The following is a 21,706-nucleotide window of genomic DNA, read 5'->3' as shown; positions in this document are numbered from 1 at the left end:
GCTACCAGATCCAACTTCCCCACTCCACTGCAACTCCCACCATTCCCTAAACTGGTTGGGACCCCCAAACTACCTGACATACATTCACCTTACAACACTACATAAGCTCATATTCAAACCCTCTAACTGTCCTTCTCTCTGCTCTACCCTAAAAGTGCATCAGCCACACAGAACACTCAGATTTTATAATCAAAATCTCCTAGAAATTTACAAACCCATACGTTCTCCAGGGCAAATCTTAATATCTTTCTCCCTTGCCAAATCATGGAATTCACTTCCCCCACACATTAGAACTACCCCCAATCTCTCTACCTTTAAGACCATACTCCATTCCTTTCTCGCCTCTCTCTGGGAATGCTCCTGCTATCACCCCACCTGATGCTATCCACCCCTCATACCCCTTCCCATCTCAAAAACAAAAGAAGTATGCATTTTTCCAATTTGTTTAATTTTATTGCCCTCATATATATTAACTATTGTTTGAAATTTCTTTTGCTTTTATTATCGTAAATATTGCAAATACTATATTGGAGTTTTTACTGTCAATTTGGCAAATTCTTTTTTTTTTTTTGGAGCTTTTCTCCCTGGGCCTCCATTGAAAATGGGCTCACCTAGGCCCAATGGACTTTCTCTGTCAACAAACTGCAAATAAATAAATAAATAAAACATATCAAATGACATAATGTCTTACCTTTAAAACAGGAATTAATGAACAACTGTCATTTAATCCAGGAAACATCATTGCATTTAATCTAATCTGCCATTGCCGTTCCCTAATATTTAAATGTTCATCAGTCACTTTCCCCTGCAAGTCCTTTTTAATAGAATCCAAAACAACAAATTTAAACTGGTGTAAAGGGTATTTAGATGTATGCCTAAATAAGGCATTAGTAGGTTTTGATTCCTAATGTCTAACAGATGTTCATACATCCAATCCCTAAGTCTTCTGGAGGTCATGCCAACATAAAAACATGGACATGTATGACACATAGCCACGTATACCATGTTAACAGAGTTACAATTGTAACGTTCTCTGCATTTGTATGATCTAGCATTGATAACTACCTGGTCCCCTACGTGTATATATTTACAGTATTTACATGCCCCACACTTAAACATTCCAACTTTACGGTTGGTATGTTCCAATCACGTTGCCCTTTCCAGCATCTGTTTTAATGAACAATCTCTCTTATAGATTATTTTAGGTTTTGGACCCAACTTGTCTAATGTCACTGGATCGGTAGATAAAATCCACCAGTTTTTGAAGATAATGTTGATAATATCGGGGTATCCAAACAATAAGTGGTTATAAAGACCTGCCCATCTAATTTGGATCTTGTTTCAGATGTAAAACCACTTTTATTTTTAATTTTACTATTCAATGTAGGTAAGAAAGTTCCATTTTCACGTTTGGTGATCACTTCTCAACTAATATCCAACAGAAAGTCTGTTGGATAACCCCTAGATCAGGGGTGTCAAACTCAAATAAACAGTGGGCCAAAATTAAAAACTTGAACAAAGTTGCGGGCCAACCTTGATATTTATTGAAAAAATGTTTACAATTGAGGACGTTTCTTCCTTCTCATCAGATATAATGATTAACCTTTTCATACAGAAACAAACTTAAGTTTTGCTTAAATATTGAATCTGGAACAAGCAAAGCTTAATACTATAGTATAGTAGAATAAACACATGTGAAATCAAATGTCAAATACAAGACACGTCTGTGGCATTCATTTCTTAAATAAAATTTAACAAAAAATCTTACGCCTCTTTCACTATTTGTAGCCTTCTGAGTTAAATTTCAATGGTAACCTTTTTTTCACAGGTTAACAATAATAATAATTTCCTTCAATGAAAATCCAATTATTCAAGTCCATGCCTTGGAACAGCAAGGAAAAGTGCATAAAGATAGCATTCATTCAAGCTCGGTTTGCCACACTCTGATCTACTCTGATGCACACTGGTCCAAGCCAAATACCTGGCATCTCTTCTTGGATGCTAGTTCATCAATGTTTGGGGTCAGGCTCTGAGCTGAGGAAATCCTCAGGATTGAGTGAAGGTGTTCATCAGTGCGACAACTGTGTGATGTTTTATTCATCTTCATCAAGGAGAATAGTTGCTCCCACAGATATGTGCTGCCGAACATAGAGAGCATTTGAGCAGCTTGGGTATGGAAATGGGCATTGTGTCAGGGATGTAACGTGGAAACTGCAGCGCCCATAGCATCATACTTTGACTTTAGCATGTCATTACACTGGAGTTCAGTCAGCTCCATTTGGAGGTTAGTTGGTGTGCTTTCCACATCAACTGCAAATGGATTACTAAGCAGTTCAAACCTATATTTCTGGGCAGCAAAGTCAGCAAATCACCAGGTAAACTTGGCGCTGAGTATGCCAAGTTTTTCAGCAAACTGTGCACTTGGGAACACGATGGTAGAGATCTGTGTTTTTATGGTTTGGCAGCAAGGAAAATGGCCCAGGTTTCTTTGCAGCATCTGAGTCTCCCACAGGCACAATTTTGTTTTAAAAGCCCTCACTGCAGTGTACATGTCCCACCCCTGAAGCTGCAGATTCAGCACATTGAGATGGCACGTGATGTCACAGAGAAATGCCAGCTCAAACAGAAACTCTTTATCCCGGAGCTTTGCTGTGTCTTTCCCTTTGCTTTCTAGAAACTGACAAATTTCCTCACGCAGCTCAAAACATCTGTTCAGTATTTTTCCAGCACTTAGCCATCTCACCTCTGTGTGATACGGCACTTCTGCATATTCCGAACAACACTCCTCCAGAAAAGACTTGAACTGACAGTGATTCAAACCTTTAGCTCTTATATAGTTAACTACTTATGTTATGGTGCTCATAACATGTTCCATCTTCAGGGCTTTGCCACACAATGACTCCTGGTGTATGATGCACAGTTCTCTTCCCGCATCTTCTCCCAAATCCTGGCCACCAATCCACTCTTTTGACCGCACATTGCGGGTGCTCCGTCTGTTGTTAGTCCCGCAAGTTTATCCCAAGGTAGCCTCATTTGAGTTACACATTTGGAAACCTCTTCAAAGATTTCTTTTGCTGTGGTTGTGCCATGCATTGATTTTAATCCCAAAAGTTCCTCCGTAATGCACAGATTTGAGTCCACTCCATGGATGAAGACTGACAGCTGGGCAGTATCAGATGTGTTGCTGCTCTTATCCACAGCAAGGGAGAATGTAGTGAAATATTTTCCCTTTGCCATCAGCTGTTCATGTAGATTTGTGGCAAGATCACATGCACGATTAGCTACTGTGTTTCTGCTAAGGCTCACATTTAAAAATGTTTGCCTTTTATCTGGGCACACAACGTCACAAACTTTGATCATGCACTTTTTTACAAACTCTCCCTCATTAAAGGGCCAAGCTGATTTTGCAATCTCTGCAGCTTCACTTTGTGATATGGCTTTTATGAACATAGTCTGTCGTAAAACGTAACTTCTTTTCATCTCCTCTACTTTCTGGCACTTTTGTGCTATGTCTAGGTCTTTGTACTTGTTGTGGTGTTTTGTTTCATAGTGTCTTCTTATGTTATACTCTTTGGTTACAGCTACTTTGGCTCCACACACAAGACAAACAGGTATGTCCTTTACATTTGTGAACAGATATTCTACTTCCCACATTTCTAGAAAGCTTCTGTTTTCACCCTTTTGTTTGGCCATTTTTGAGAGGGGTGGCCCAATGTGACTGGTAGCATGAGGTCGCTAATGAATGTCAACAGAGGAGGGGGCGCTTGTGGGACCTGATTGAAACACCAAAGCACCAGCAGAGCATTCTGGGAGTTGTAGTATTAACAGTGTATACCGGCGGGCCAGCTCTACTAGACATTTGGTATTTTCTCGGGGGCCAAATATAATTACACTGCGGGCCAGATTTGTCCCACGGGCCTCAGTTTGACATGTATGCCCTAGATGAAAACATTTGTATTAATTTGTCACATTCCACCAAAAACTGGGGCATCTCAGACACCATTCTGGATAGACGAACCAGATGTCATTTAACAACTGCCTTTTTCTGGTGCTGAGAGTGTCCACTAGTATAGTGGAGATTGCCCAGTTATAATTAAATCATAAAGTTAAAAGACTTCAATACAAACGCTTTTCAAATAATTGACAGACCATAAATGCTTAAGTGACACCTTGTGGTCAAAATTAAAATTGCAGGTTTAGTTACCAGATCATTTATTTTATTTTTTTATTTTACATTTGTTGACCGGGCTAGTCTAACTGGATAAATGTCCATTTTCAGTAGAGGCCCGGGGAGATAAGCTCCGTGAGAACAAAAACAAAACATCTGATATACAAACAAAAATCTCATAAACAACTATTCATATATACAATGCATGTTGTAGGTATAGTACAGGGATTATCAAAGAGGGTAGACATTCAAAACATAGTACAAAGAAATGCAGGTACAGTACAAAAAATGCAGGTTAATACATAATATAAAAAAGAAGGCAGGTTATAATATAATGATGTTAGCAAAAAATAGTCACAAATATAAGTTTCCAGAAGATGCAAGTAAGAGTATATAGTAGGACAAGGGTATGTTGTATTAAGGAAAATAGGACTTGATTAATGAGAAGAAGAGGGTAGGCAGAAGCAAGATTAGAAGAGCTAGATGCTTATTCAGGCTTAGTACAGGGGCACAACCAGTGTGTTCTGAGGAAGAGTTTTAGTTTACCTTTGAAAAGTGATATAGAAAGAAGTGAGCAAAATTCACTGGGAAGTAGGTTCCAGAGAGCATCCCAGGCTTTGTTTGATTTTGAAATATCCACAAGAAGTTTATGTGATGATCTTAAGGTCTTCAGATTGGTATAGGGGATGATGAGGGTAGACAGTATAGGAGTATTGGTAGGTTGGTAAAGGTTCTTATAGGCAATGGTCAGTTGGTGGAATTTAAGCTGATTTTGCAGTTCAAGCCATCCTAGCTGCTTTAGATTATAACAGTGGTGGGTTCTGAAAGGGTTTCCTGTAGCAAATCTGGCTATGTTATTGTAGGAATGTTCCATTTTATTGAGGTTGTTTTTAGATAGATTTGTATATATGGGTGAGGCATAGAGGAGAGTAGAGATTAGATAAGTGTGAGCAATAGTTATTCTAGCTGAAGAAGAAAGGAAGGGTTTGATCCTGTAGAGAGAGCCTAGTTTTCTGTTAACAGTTTTTAGAGTATTATTGATATGGGTGTTGAAGTTGAGGTTGTTGTCTATGGTGATGCCTAGTAGTTTGGTTGTAGGTTCTAGGGATATGAGAGTACTGTTACTGGATGTTACAGTGAAATCTAATGGGGAGGACTTACAAGTAGGAGTAAAAAGGAGGAGTTTAGTTTTTAGGGGGTTAAGGGGGAGACAGCGCTGTGTAAACCATTGTTCAACTGTGTTAAACACTTTTTGGGTAAGGGAGTGAAGTTCAGATTTGGTTGTGGATCAGCATATAAGAGTGGAGTTGTCTGTGTATTGGATGCATGCAGCTTGTGGGACTACTAGGTGATGGTCAATGATAAATATAGAGAAAAGTAAGGGTCCTAATATGGACCCTTGAGGGACACCAAGGTTAACAGGCAGGTGGGTAGATAGATTATTGTGCCATAGCACAGCCTGTTGTCTGTTATCTAAGTAGGACTTCAACCATTTTATAGCAAGTTCATCTAGTGACAGGGATTTAAGGATATTTAAAAGTATCTGGTGATTTACCATATCTAATGCCTTGGACAGATCAATAAACAATGCAGAGGAAAGCATATTGTGGTTGCGTGTTTTTGTTGATAAAGTCAGTAAATGAGAGGAGGGCAGTAGTAGTGCTTTGGGAAGGTCTGAAACCATGTTGACAGCTGGATAGTAAATTATTTTGGATTAGGTGGTCTAGCATATGCCTGTGGATACATTTTTCCATGATCTTTGCCAAAGGAGAAAGTAGGGCTATGGGACAGTAGTTGGAGAATTCAGTAGAGCTTCCGCCTTTATGTAGGGGGATAATATGGGAGACTTATTAGGTACTAGGGATGTGTCCTTCACTGATGGTTCTATTGTTCAAGATGGAAATGGGATAGACGATGGATTTGGCTGCTTTTTTTAGATATTCAGTGGGTAGTTGGTCTGCTGAAGTAGAGGATGGTTTCAGTTTTTGGATAAGGGTAAGAATATATGTTGTTGGAACTGGTTGGAAGAGAAATGGAGGGGGTTGGGTAGAGTTAGAGTTAGATATAGGAAAGCCGTGAGGTGATAACTGACTGGCAAGTGTTTGAATGGCTTCAGTTGAAAAGGGTGTTAAAGGCATTGGCAGTTTGCTTGGGATTTTCCAGGTCTGTGCCTTGTGGGTTTGGTGTGATAGATTGACATGGGTGTAGTAGTTGGTTAATACTCGCCCAGAACATTTGTGGTTTATTATGGTGAGTCTGCTGGAATTGAAGGTAGTAGTTTCTTTTGTCAGGGAGTATAGCTTTTTTAGTGTCATTTCTCAGCTTTCTGAAATTTTGTTGGTCTACTGGATTTTTAGTCATTCGTCATTTATTCCAGTATTTATTTCTGAGATGGATTTTTTGCTTGGTTTCTTTTGAAAGCCATGGGGCAGATTTAGTTCTGATTCTGATAGAGCAGGATGGAGCATGGTGGTCAAGGATGGCTAGGAAGTTAGAATTAAAGTATTTTAACAGCCTCCTCCAATGGGAGGTGTTTTAAGGGAGACCAGTTACATGCTTTTAGTTCGCTTTGGAAGAGATCTGGGTTAAAGTTTTTCTTGGTTATAATTGTCCTACAAATGGTTCAAGTGGGTAGATCGGTCTTATGCCTGATGATGTAGGTGAGTGAGTGGTCACTCACATCATCAGGGAGGGTTCCAGCTTCATAAGTCTGGGGAAGATTATTTATGAAATTCCAATCTAAGGTACTTTCTTTCTTATTAGGCTTGTTTATCCTGGTAGGGGAGGTAATGGTTTGAGAAAACCCAAATAGGTTAATATATGTGGTAGGGTGACTAGCGCTGCAACACTTCTAATCAATGTTAAAATCCCCTAGGATTATAGTTTCTTGGAGTAAGTTTTGAGATAACCAGCAAAGGATATCTTCTATGGTGGCACTGTTATTGCCAGGAGGTAGATAGATGCAGATAATATAAATGGATTTGACAGTGTTGATTTGAAGTTTGGAAATAAGGATTTCAGTGTTAGAGTCTTGAGGTGGTTTATAGTCATAAGTAGTAATTTGTAGACCTGATTTAAATAAGATAGCAATCCCCCCACCCTTCTTAGTTACATGGTCAAGTTGTAAGATATTATAGCCAGGTGGGATGACTTCATTGTCTTTAGTAACAGGTTTTAACCAGGTTTCTGTTAAGCATAGAATGTCAAAGGAGTAGACTTCCAAGAGAGAATGGATTTGTGCAACTTTGTTATTAATAATACGTACATTTAGGTGAGTTATTAAGAGTCAGTTTGGTGGTTTGGTAAGGGAATGAAAAGTAGAGGAATTGGGGTTGAGGGGTTGAGTGGTAGTAGTAGTTGTTGGGCCTGGATCTGGGTGAATGTTTCCATCTTTTAAAGAGAGGAGTTGTATTTGAAATCTAGGATTTGGGGATTTGCAGTATAGGTTTAGAGATTTTCTGGGATTGAGAGAGTTATATCTAATGTGGGCTATTCTGTGATATATGGGCAGTAGATAGCTGGGTGTAGATGTTATATTAACATGGTTAGTGAGAATAGGTAGAGAAGGAGAGATGGTTAGCTTATTGGGGTATTGAAGGTGTGGATATAATGGGTGTTCATAGGATGTAAGCAGGTAGGCTAAAGTTAAAGGAGGCAGAAGTATGCGTACAAGTAACAGCTGTAAGTGGGCTGAGGTGGGTAGTTTGTACATTTGGATGGGTTAGTTGTTAGGTCTTTGTTATAGGTATGGAAGTATAGTAGGTGTAGACAGGGAGAGGTGGAGGGTGTGGTAGGAGAGGTAGGGAGTGGTAGGTGAAAGAAGGGAATAGGTGATTGATGGCAAATGTTAATGTTCTTAGTGATTGGTGGGAAGGGGAAAGGGGTGTTGGTTAAGTAGTATAAGAGTAGGATCCCTGGGGTGGGTGAGAATCGGGGTTAGGGTAGAGGAGAAGAGTGAGCCCGCAGGGCGAACGGACCGGGTACAGACAGATAATGAAGCAGCTTAGAGGAGAAACAATCAGTGATGCTGGTTACTGAAGGTAAGTTAGGTAAATCTAAAGTGGGAAAGAGCAGAGATAAGTAAGGAGTCTGTAAAAAAACAGGAGGGTGTAGCCAGTTCAAGTAAAGGGTAAAGTGTGAGTTTTAAGAGCAGGTCTGGGATATAAGAAATGTAGAATAATAAAAGAAGAATAACAGATAGATAAGCAGGAGAATAAAGGATGGGATAGCGGTGCCACCTACTAGACAGAGCTAGTATTGCAGGCAATTCTGTAAGGGGGCTAGCTTGTGTCAGACTAGGAAAGGGGGGAAAAGTTAGTAAGAGGAGTTACTATGAGGTTGTGGAAGTATTTTGGTTACAGGGTAGATAGGAGGGGGGGGTAAAGGCTGCTGGCTGTCCAGGCTCGGAGCGTGCTTTAGAATCCCTGAAGCAATAGTGGATGGTAGTAGGCTTTACAGGCAGGACATAGATAACATACTTCCTTGCTTCCTTGAGAGAGGGTGCAAGGAACAGAGGCAGAGAGATGAGACCACAGGTTTTTGGATGGGTCCTTTGTCACCCAGGTAGGTAGGTTCTCAGAGATTAATTGCTGGAACAGCGCAATGGAGACCAGGGTACTTAAGGAAGATAAGGAAAATAATATTAGTTCTTGAGATCATTCTAGTATCCTTTGCAGACTATATTAATTGCAGAAGCAAACCCCAGTTCAGTACCTACATACAGTTAGTAAAAAGACCTTGCACAAATTTACTCCCAGGATACTGCCCATGTCCCTTATGGACAGAGGCAGCCTGTATAATGACTCCAGGCTCCAGCACCCAAAAATCTACTACCCCATCACATATATGGAGAATCAAGATATAATATTGTCATATCTTAGGTATAATTGGCAAGCCCTGTAAAGACTCTTCTGCCATTAACCTAGTAATCACATATGAACCAATGAACCTATAAAATTTATGGCCAGGCAGGTGTGTTTTTATATTTCATACTTTAAAGTAAGTGCAAAATAAGCCCTGTTTAGTGGTCTCAGGGAGATTTGTAAGATTAGGGTTCATTTAAATGTAGTTTGTTAGATATAAATATAGTATTCTCTTCATAGACCTATAAATGCAACTGTATTGAAGCAGCCATATATTTTCATTTTACATTTTACATGTTGATTCAATCAAAAGGAATTGTTTCAGTAACCTTTAGTCAAAAATACTGATAAGAATAAAATGTGCTAACAGAATGTGCAATACACTAATTACAAACAGCCTTGGAAACCAAGGTTTAAGAGGCAAGTAGAAATATACAGGGTTGGTTAGTTCAGTCAGACTAATATGCAGAAAGCCATTGCAGTCCACAAAAGTTTGGGACAGACATTCAAGAGTGGGTGCAGAAGTCAGATGAAATATCCAACATTCTATAATATTAATTATACTATTCAGGAGGATGGAAATAATTCTGTGTCTAATGAGTGCAGAAGCAACGGACATTATAATTCAATCTATTTCAGTTTATCAGCACTGTTACTGGAGACAGTAAGATTTGACATTCTGAGTACAGAATTTATGGACAATATAATTTGTGCAGAAGCTACAGACTATTTCAGCTTATCAGAACTGTTACTGGAGGCAGGTATACAAATATATAAAAAAGACCTACAAAAATAGTAAAGAGCCAGTATTGCAGAGTTAGCAGTTCTTGAACAAAGAAAGAATAAAGCTAGATCCTATTTTTTGGCTCCATAAGATAGTAATGATGCTCCTGAAAATAATATGAATCAATTGAGATACACCACTACTTATAGCCGATGTACACCTGAACTTAGAAAAATAATTACCAATAACTGGGCTCTCTTAACAGCTATACCTGAATTAGGTGCTATTATCATGCCCAAAATGTGCTTATACAAATTCTATAAATTTAAAAAGTAAATTATGCTATAAAGACCTTCGGTGCAAGACACAAAAGGGACTGGAATTAAATAAAAAAGTTACATATCCATGTATGAATTGTTCAGTATGTAATGTTATATGCAAAGACAACACATTCATACACCCTGTAACACATAAACTTTATTCTTTTACTTGTACTGCAACTTGCAATACTACTAACATTGTCTATTTAGTCACTTGTGAAAAATGTCCAAGTTTCTATGTTGGGAAATCAACTAGAAAATTATGTGAGTGTATCATTGAACATAGATCAGATACTAAAAGATGTGTTTTAACAAATGCTATTGCTAAACATAATATAGAGTTTGGCAATACACATACTTTTTTATTTAGGGCTATAGATATTTGTTTTACTAGTAAGAGAGGGGTCGATAAAAACGATGATTTAGATACAAACGAATACAATTGGATTATTAAATTACAAACAGATAGTGCCCCCGGTATTAATTCTATGGTATCAATTAAACCTATTTTAAAATGCAAACAGTTATGCCTTAAGAAATGAATCTCACTAGGTTTTATTATTATAGACTCTTTATAAGAGTATTTTATCCCTTTAGGAAAGTGTTTATATTAATGAGACTGTTTAATTAATGATCGGTCTGATATTTGGTTGGCTGTTCTGTTATCATGTGTCACTGTTTTTAATTCAAATGTGTCTGAATGCATTTTTTATCACACTGAAGAAGGAGTAATCCGAAAGCTTTGTGTTTCTCAACTGCGTTTTTTTATTGCATTCTACAATAAATTGTTTGGATGTAGCTTTGCTGTTTTTGTTTGCTTGCTCTGGACTTTTTAGTGAACGGCAAGTGTATTGCAGGTTTTTGTTTCCTTTGACAAATGACAATGGTTTCCCAGCGAGTGATCTAAGCATGCTCATTCGACTCACCAGTTTCAAACAAATAAATCTCAATACCACTGAGTAGAAATCAGTATAAAAATACAAAAAAAAAATCTGTTTTTTGTGGGTGAGCTTGCTTGCATCCCCTGCACTCACCTCATATCATAGGCTCCACCCCTACACCACCATAAATTATATATACCAACTTCATGACCAAACCACAGTACAGACAGGGGGAAATACCTCAAAAGTGCTCTGCCAGCTCACATAATACATAACATTGTGATGAAAGTCACAGTGATATTAATTTTTTGCGGTAAAGCCATTTGTCCACTAGAGTGTCAACCAATATGCCAGTGACAATACTACCACTTTTGCTAACAATGTGTCATCCTGAGGTACAAATTCATTATTTCAACATGCAATATGGTGAAAAACAGATAAAACAAACTCATGAAATATTACATATCTCTCAACTGTACAGATTTCACAGAATTTTCCAGATTTTTGCTTTATTTGTTGGGGGTCTGTTTCTCATAAAATTGTTGTTTTCTGGGAAATCAATGGCAATCATTGAGGTTTGAAGTCGGAAAATAATGACAAACAGTTTAGTTTCAGACTGCATAGCCCTCAAAAAATATATGTTAATGCAAAATCTGTATTTCTATCTACTTTCTAAGTTTGTAAGAGCAGTACTTAAAAGTGTCCCTATTTTTGGGCCTTTGTCTCCCCATTATTTTTGGCTTTGTCTAGATTTCTTACTCTAAGAGGTTGAGAGGTATGGAAATGTACCTGCCAGGAAAAATGTGTGCACAGAACCCAACGCTAATATCAGTGCTCTTTTGGAGAAGTGGTTTCATGCCAGAATTACATATCCTTAGTAATTGGAAGATCAGTTACATCTTTCACAGATAGAGCAGATGGTGGAGTTCTGCTTCAAGCCAAATAACACTCAGCATTTGTGCTTACTGGCTAATGTCATTTGCCTGACCCTTGTGGCTCCAGCTACCATTCTATTATTATCTTCAGCTTATTGCATGCTGTCCTGTGAGTATGTGATGGATACAACAACAGAGAGTAGGTTTTCTTGTATACTGTCTATTCAAATATTTAAAGGCATTCCTAAGTGAGTACCGGTTTCCCCTAGACTTGGTGCTGAGTCACCCTTAGTTGTTTATTCTGGGTGATTTTAACATCTGCAGTGATGAGGGATCTATAGATCTCATTAAATAATGTCTTTGTACTGTGGCGGGATTTATGATTTCTTAGATTATTGCCTCAGAGACCCAAATATAGGGATATACTGATATAATTGTGTTTTAAGTAGATACAGCAAACTCTGTACTGGTGGTGGAACCTGACTCATGGCTTGATGAAAACCTGATTCACTTTGCATTGCTTTCTGGTTAACCTGAACCCCTTACCTTAAGCTCATGGAGTTCAAAATCTGAGTTGAACTACTTGTGATGATTTGGTTCCTTTACTCCATCAGTGCCTACCAGATTTCAGTATAAGTGATCCAGACTACATAGCTGCTGTCCATGATAGAAAAAATGGATACATTTTCCAAAATTCCTGTATATCCAGTATCCTTGTAGACATGATTCATGGTCTGAGCATGAACTGCTTGATCTTCAAAGGGATGCATGAAGCACAGAATGCCAGTGGACACTCTTGCAGCTTTCAGGAGTCACACTTATACCAACTGTTATACTTAGTACTAGTTTGAGGTCTTCCAGAAAATGTTAAGTGTGGTTAATCTACCTGTCTTATCGTCTGAAGGATTTGTAAGTTCTGATTGTAAGCAGGCCATGTTTTATTTTTTATTATTATTATTTAATAAGATTGTTCCATTAGGTTGAGACATTTCCTAGTGTATCAAATAAAGTTATGGTGGTCTTGATTCAAGACCATATTTACATCCCTCAAATTGCCTTGTCATCTCCTTTCAAAATCATATCAGGGTGGTTTTAAACTGATAGAAAGCAATCCAAATTCATGGTACTTAAATTTTGTATGTGCATAAATTCATGTCCGCAAGTGGTGGCACAGTAAATAAATTCATGCCCTTAGAGCAAAAATATACACATATTAAACATGCTACATTGTTTTAGCACAAAACATGCACTATCATTTTTTAGCAGGTAAGCCCACTATAAACTGAATTAACTTCAGGCATCACACTTTGGTCATCCTGGGAGGTTTCTTAACTGGCACATTGTCACACAGAAACAAATGGAAGCTGCGGGAATCAAACCATGGACTATCCCCAGGATTTAATAAAATCCATTTAAGCACAGTGTAGAGCCTACATGAAATGTATCTATGTCCTTGGTCATGGTTTCCCCTCAGCAGCATGCCATGCATATTAATGATGGTGTGTTGCCGAGGGAGAGCCGAGGAACACAGTTATTTAATCAGAGTAAGGAGAAGTGTAGTGCTAACTATGGCCGCAGATGAGTATGAGACTCCCTGAAATGTCCGTTTGTTTTATTTTTATTTTTGTTTTTGTTTTTTTAAAAAGCATGTTTGTACGGTGATGCGTGGAGTGCAGCAATGCCAAGCTGCACTCACATATATGATAGCAGACACCTGCCAGATATCTAAAAATAGAAACTGGATGTAATTAATTATTTCTTTAAAGGTGTGTTTAAGTGTGTCTGAGTGTGTTTGAGCTATGCGGCATGGTGCTCAGCACTGCTTATAGGTAGCTCAGTGGTATTTGTGAAGGTATACTGGATTTCTTAATATACACATAGCTAAATGGGTAGAGCTATGGCTTCATGTGCAGTAGGTCCAGGGTTTGAATACATGGAAGGGAAAATATGTATTTAATTTTGATATACATATGCAGACATTTTTAAAATATGGCCCCACTGTGCTCTAAGTTCTGCTCAACTGTGCTTAGACATGCTAAGCACCGCATAAACATGGTAATGGCTGCCAATGTTTATGCACTGCTTGGCTCTGCTTGGCTGGTTTGCATGTTGCTAAGCTCTGCTACGACTATGATTCTGTGAGTTTTTGCACTTCTCAGCTCAGCTGCACTGGTTTATGAGCTGCTAAGAGACTTGGTGCTCTTTTGAATGTTGCCCAATGTCATGTAAGGACAGGAAAAGAGCCTATATTAAGCCCAGTTGGCAGGAATACAGCAGAATCCACTGGAGTTCTGTCAACTAAAGGTATAATATGGCTGGTTGTGTTGGTGAAGGTGTGCACTTTTGGGCACAGCACTGGGGCATTCTGGAGGCAGGTGTATATTATCTAATTGAAGAGGCATTACAGCAAATGCCTCTTCATTGACCCTTAAAGAGCGAAGCAGCAGTTACGTGAATGGCCAAATCAGTGATTTTTTTCCTAGGGAAAAAAATCGCTTGGCCATCAGCATGAATTTGCCCCTTTCCCCCATTGTAGTGTGATCTCAGAGTTGGTATATTTAGTTAGGAGGTGTGGGGGCAAATCCCTTCACTTTAAGGTGTTCTTGGTGATGCTTTGTTTCTGGCCAGATCAGTGATTTTTTCCCTAGGAAAAAAATTGCTTGATTTCGACATTCGCATAATTGGAGATTCGCTCTTTAGGGGTTGATGAAGAGGCATTCATGTACTGCCTCTTTGATTACATAATATAGACTCCTAGAGTCCAGAGTCATGGTTGGGCTACTTGAAAAACAACATGACAATAGGCTGCTGCAGGGCGATTTCCAGGGCTCACAGTGTAAGACCGAGGCCTGGGACTGGCTAGCCAGAAAACTCACCAGTGTTACTGATATTCCCCCACACAGGTGAGCAATGCCATCACCACTATGAGGACCTGAAAAGCCAAAAGAGGGGAAACTTGGATACCTGGGTCAAAGAACTGAGGGCAGGGAATGTCCCACAAGCATGTAAGTAATTTTATATCTGTTTTAGCAATATGTAAACTGAATGTCTGCAAAACTGATATGCATAATGGTGTGCTTCTCTCCCAACAGCTGCAGCTGAGAGGGCTTGTAATGTTGAGTCACATGCGAGGTGCTTGGCGAGGTTGTGCCATGAGTGTGGTGAGTATGGATGTATTATGCTAACTGTAGTGAAATAAGCAAGAAAGAGTAAAGCAGTAACTGCAATAAAGTATATGCAGTAAAGTGTGTAGTGCAATAAATGTGGAATTAAAGCTGTATTGCAAGAAATGAATAATGCCAACTGTAGTGCAATAAAACATAAAATAATACAAATAACTGCATTAAAGTATATACAATAAAGTTTGTAGTACAATAACTATGGAATTAGAGCTGTATTGCAATAAATGAATAATGTCAACTGTAGTGCAATAAAAACATGAAACAATACCAATAACTACACTAATGCATATACAATAAAGTCTGTAGTGCAATAAATGTGGAATTAGAGCTATAGTGCAATAAATGAATAATACCAACTGTAGTACAGTATCACCAAGGAAAATGGTGTATATCAGGATTGTGTTGTCGTAACCATTGCAATAAAGCTGTATGCATTGAGGCTGTAAGGTAATGAGCTGCAGTCAAGTATAACACTGTAATAGCCGTAGAATGCAAATCTAATGGCTGCAGATTGTATTGTTAACTCAAATAGCACTGTTCAAGGCTGTCTCTAGGCCAATATTGGTCACATCATGCTCTGTCATCCACAGACATCAGGTAATAAAGGTATATGGGTGAGGTAGCCCACTCCATGAGCTGATATTGTTTGTTGACTTCACAGATATGATACTGAAATATAGCTTACATACTCTCTGTGTTACGTTTGTATTTTATGCATGTGCATTCTACTGTCACTGCAGCTTAGTATAACATGGTAGTTGTACTACCAGGTCATATTTTGGTTCCAGGTAAGCTCTAGGCTAATATCACTCAGTCAATAATCAGCAGTGACCCAGTAGCTCAGTTTGTTAAATGCTCTGTATATAGTACATTTTCCCAAAAACAGACCAGGGTTTGAATCCAGTGGCATGTAGCAGTAAATATTACCGTAGCAGTCACGGTCACATAATGCTCACAATTTATCTTTCCACAAGAACTACAGGTAAATGGGTGATGTAGCTCAAATTATGAGTAGATAATCATGTGTTTAGATGTCACAGACTGTTAAAATCATTAGCAAAAATGTATTCATCAGCAATGTTCATTCAGAAATAAAATGTGCAATCCCAGTATGGCAGTATGCCTGGAGTGTCTGTTAAAAGTCGCTGCAGTCAACTAATACATTCTATGCAGATGTCCCCTGCAGTCAATACTAACTACTGGGTTGTATTCCCATGCCTGCCAACCAAGGCATGACAGTTGTTTAGTGTCTTTACTGTACACATGCATGTCTCTCAAGTGTCACAATTTCACATTATGTGATTAATAGTGGGTAATCTGTCTGTAACAGGATTACCATTGAAATGATTACCTAAATTGCAAAGTATCACTAAATCAGCCCACAGAGCACCATGGTAGTTATATCAGGTCCACCTGATGTGCAAGTGTTCTTTGTAGTTGTGTACCCGCAGCTGTTACTGCTTGACTCATAGTGTCCCATGCAAATAGCTTGAGAGGTATGTACATCAGCTATAGGAGACTTGTAGTCACTGTACATATAAAGAAAATATAGACATGTAGAGTAGATAGTAGTAATGCTGTCAAGGAAATAACCTGCAGTGTTACTAATGGACTGTTTTTCTCTCTCTCCCCACCTCCTATCTTCATTTATTTATTCATTGATTATGGTTTACTATTAACATGTGTTGTTACATTAACTGTATTTTGGGACATGTGCTTCATTATTGTTATGTATTATAATGGTTGCATATTAACATATCTTGTTAAATTACCTATTTTGTTGGCCTTATGCTGTAACTGTTAATGGTATGCTGGTAACATACTGACTGTTCTGTTACTTATTGTTTTGTTTCACATAATATGCACTGATATGTAATTAAGTTATTTCCAATGTTTTGGCGTGCTGTTATTACTAACAATGACTTGTTCACAACTAACTTATACTTACTGATATAACTCCATTAAACAGCATGTCAGGGTAGGTCAGTTCTGACTGATCCACCTACCTTGCCTCAACTGGCCATGGCACCGAGTCTTGGCATGTCTGGGACCCAGACCGGTGGTGCCCTCTCTGCTGCCTTGCACCACTTGTGGCATTGAGTGGGACTACTTCAGGGGTTGGGGCCCTGCCTCACCCTGGAAGCAGTGGCAGAGGAGCTGTTGCCACCCAGGATAGACTGCTGGTCATGGTCCACAGGATTGTTCATCACAGCTATGAATGCCACCTGTGCCAGACTGAGAGCACACTGATTGACCTGGTGGGGCAGCCTCACCCTGTCACCCAACCTCCAGCACATCCACCCTCGGGACAGTGAGGGAGCAGTGCTGACAGTCCAATGGGTGAGGACATGAGTCATGCTGCTGTCATCTGGAGGCACATGTGACTTGGATTCCACAACTCCCTCCCAATCCAAGGTGTTCAACCCTCCTCATGTGTCACACGCCACCCCATCTGCTGTCTTGTCTATCTGCAAATGCATCTTCCTGCCCAACTTACCTCCACACAGATACCTATGTCCCTTCACCAACATTCCACTCTCACCTTAATAAAAAAAATGGCCACCTGTCCCAAAAAAATATTGCCCCGTACATAGCTCTCCATTTCACACGTGTCCACTGGACACAAGTAATTTGGTTCAATTGGCTTGACAATGCAGTTATGTTGTCCTCACTCCTCTCTCTGGGGTTTGAGAGTCGAAATTCATCTACAAAATCTGTCAAAGTGCACAGCTGTTGCTGTACAAGAAATGGATAGCTATGGTTCTTTCCTATACCCTTCCTGCAAATCCCTACCTGCTTTCATTATGTTTTTTCCCCAGCTTGCCCTATTTCACCCCTTTCTTACCACCCCTGTTTTCTTTTCTTTATATTTTTAGCACAGATTTGCGCAGAGCTGTGCAAAGCGATGAGGCGCACCGCGCCACTTTGCTCAGCTCAGCTTAAATGGAGCTTTAATGATTAAATATGTTTATTACAATATCAGACACATGCACAAAAAAACACCTCCGCCATGTTTTGAACCCAAGTCCATCATGCCTACAGCACACTGCATTAACCTGCCACGCCATGCAGATCTTAATTAAAACAGGTGTTTTCAGCAAAACATACTGATTGCCATTTACAGTTATTAGGAGTGTCTCAGAGCTGCACAGCACACCACACCCCACAAAGTGGAATTAAAACTAATGGGAAAAATGGGAGTATACCTTGGACTCTGATGCAGTAAAAGACCACTAGGCAGCCAAAGACATAATAACAGATGTAAGTGAGGCCTGTGATAGCAGGTAAATGTGCTCCTTTATGAGAGGCAAAGTACATGTTCAACTGGAACTGTGGTGCAGAAATACAGCCATAGAAAACCATGCACATACTGATGGATGCAGACAATATGTGTGTCACAGGGATCTATACTGAAAACCCTAGACACCGAATACATAAACACCGACACATATTCTGTGAACTGCCAATACACCGAATGCCCTAAACCACGAAATTTAAAAGCTCAAAGTGTCATAGTTGTCCCACCCCACCACCAGCTACATACTACCTACCCAAACATACCAATATCACACATATATGTTTTGCAAACATATATATGCTAGCTAATACTTGGTAGATTCAGCATTAGGATGAAGTTTATACATTTAGTGAATCAATATATTATACAATGTGTTATGAGTATCTATATATTTTATGAAAGATACATTATTACAAGATGACAGATGTATTGCAAAGGATAACATGTATTAATTGTATACATTCAAAGGGAAACAATTTTGAGTTTGATAATTATTTTATTATAACATGCCTGTGTTATATACTATATATATATATTTAAACATATATTTTTATACATTTTTATTTTTTATATATGATTGATAAGAGCAGCGGATTCTGTATTATGATCAAACAAGTAATATTAGATGTTAAATAAGAGGGAAGTCCTTTTAAGTATGGTTAAAAGCAAGATATATGGTTTATGTATGTTACAGCTTTAAGAGGCGTGTTTTTTCATCAAAGGATACAAAGTAGTCGCTTGTATCCATTAATTTTGGCACCTTATTTTAAATAAAACATTAGTTGTAACATTAATAAGAGGTTCTGAAGAAGCCCACTATATGAGAGGGTGAAAGCGCTTAACTATCTGCATTTTTATTCATGCTTTGTGCAGGAAGTTTTTGGAGTTTGTCCTGTTTCGTTTTACTTTTTGCTCATGGAATAAATTTCTGCTGAATTTGCAACTATTCACTTTGCTCTGCAGTTCTTGGAGGTCTGTTTTACTATTTGTTTCACCGTTCATTCATGGGTTATATATTTGCTGAACTTGAGGTGCTGGTACACTTATTGGAGAGTCTGTGACTGGGATTTGTGAGGTTATTGCCTTTTGTTTTTTTTCTGTTGTTATTGCAGTCATGGACATATCTGGTGTCTGTTCACCCAATGGTACAGCGGAAGAAACGAAAGAACTCTCCAAATTAAGAGATAAAGTTACATCTCTGAAACATGACATAGGCAAGCTGTTTGTTATCTTAGAGAGCTTGCGACATACTGAAATTGTCAATAATTTACCTGTTAATACAAATATGCATCTACAGGCAGGACTGTATGTAAATCGAATAACAATAATATCAATTCTTTACAAGATGGTTTACCATCTGACGGACAAACCAACACTGTTGGTTCTAATAGTCCGGTGGGACAAGTAGTCCAATTGTACAATGGAAGACATAATACAGGTGAAGATAGTCTATCATTACCCAATGGACAGGAGACACGTTTGAGATGTAGTCCGAAGGAGACAGCGCATGGACTGGATATTATTGAACCTGTAAATAGCAGCAGGATTGACATCACTGACTTCACCTTTGATTTTTTCCATTTATGATGTAGAGGATGAAGAGAGACGAACAGGTGCTAAACCTAAGAGAGCTTTACCTTTAAAAACATATTCTTCGGTTACTAACAGCTCTCCACAACATAGCAAAGTTACTGCTCCATCTACTAGTCATAACAACATTTATTCTGACAAAGCAGAATTATCTAGTCGAGATAAACAGTTTAACAATTTTTTGACTAATGATTACCATTTTGACAAATCAATCTCTAGTCAACAAGAGGGTCCTAAAACCCCAATTGATCTGGGGAGTCTTAAAGACATGATTTTTTTTACTAGGTAAAAAACTTAAAAGTATTAATGGAATCAAAGCTGACAATGCATATCTACAAAAATGTATTAACATGAAAATTGTTCCCATGGGACTGAGATTTTTTAAAATTCCAATGGGCATTGCAATAACTGACAAATGTGTTACTGAATTTAATGCATTTTTTAATCAATGTGGTTTCAATTTTATGAGAATGCTTATAAAATACAATGATGAAAAACTATGTCAATTAGTTCAGAAAACAGAAGTATTAAATACCAAGATTACCAGTGATTTATTATTTGATGATTGGGAAAGATTATATAAGAAGCAATATAATTTGGCTGAGAAATGGGTACAAAATATTTGTGTAAGAAAGCAGAAAAAATGATTAAGAGATTATGAACAATATAAGAAAGGTACAGTTTATGATTGGTATAAACAAAAAGAAGGGAATAGAAATACTAATAAAACAACAGCTGATTATCAGTATGCACATGAACCCGCTCAGGATAGGAAACAATATACTAAGGATTCCCATTTTCAGAGGGTCGATACCAGACAGGGGCAACCATACAGGAACACATACCAACAACAGTATTGGTCACCAGTAGGACCCAGGCAGTGATCATGTGGGGGGGGGGCAGTGGTAGGAGATATATTGACTGAAACTGGTAGTGTTGGTCAAGATATAGTCAAAACAGACAATAAGTACACATTTAATAATTTTAATATTTACAATTTTTCAAGTCTTAATATACATAAGGCACACTTTAACCTGTTGGCCAAGGGCATGAAATATATTCCTAACCCACACTTTGATGTGGTAGATTGTTTGTGTGAACTAAAGAAATTTACTAGGAAGATTAATTTAGCGGTATTCTTTAACGAAATAATTAATACTGAACATCTTTCAGATACTAATAAAAGTAATGGTAGTAATAGTTTCAAGGAAAAAAGTACATTTATTCCACCCAGTCATCCTATGGTGGATGTATATGAGAAAATTGTGACAAGAGAAATTTATCAAGTATCTCTTACAGTTAATAATGAATACATTAGTAATTTAACAGAAGAGGAAAGGAAGACACTTAAGGCATTACAGGATGATACCAACATTAGAGTGATGAAACCGGATAAGGGGGGAGGTATTGTCATATATGACAGTATAAAATATTATAAGAAAATCTATGATATTTTAAACTATACAGGGAATTATGAGGTAGTCTCCATCAATGAAATCAATATAGCTTATCGACAAATAGATTCATATATTGAGGAATTCTATATTGATGGCAGAATTAATAAAGAGATTTATAATTTTCTGAAAGTTAAGTATCCAAGATTAGCCACCACTGTGGGTATACCTAAAATACATAAAGATACTTTAGACCCCCCTTTCCGTCCGATTATATCAGGCAGCAAGTCTAAAACATTCCCTATGGGAAAGTTTATAGACATCAAATTGAAACATATATACTGTGAAATACCCCACTTGGTTAAAGATTCATGGGAATTTTTAGGAACATTTCCTACAGGTGTATGCAAGG

General features: G+C 38.2%; 1 pseudogene; it reads right to left on the bottom strand.

The window, feature by feature from the left end:
• Window positions 1-207: 207 nt before the first annotated feature.
• Window positions 208-3,693, bottom strand: LOC122789877 (annotated as a pseudogene).
• Between the last annotated feature and the right edge of the window lie 18,013 nt (window positions 3,694-21,706).

The sequence above is a fragment of the Protopterus annectens genome, chromosome 15.part0, assembly GCF_019279795.1.
Source record: "Protopterus annectens isolate FY-2018-M chromosome 15.part0, PAN1.0, whole genome shotgun sequence".
Taxonomy (NCBI): domain Eukaryota; kingdom Metazoa; phylum Chordata; order Ceratodontiformes; family Protopteridae; genus Protopterus; species Protopterus annectens.
The sequence above is the reverse complement of the archived record's forward strand: the minus strand, read 5'-3'. Positions and strand labels throughout refer to the sequence as shown.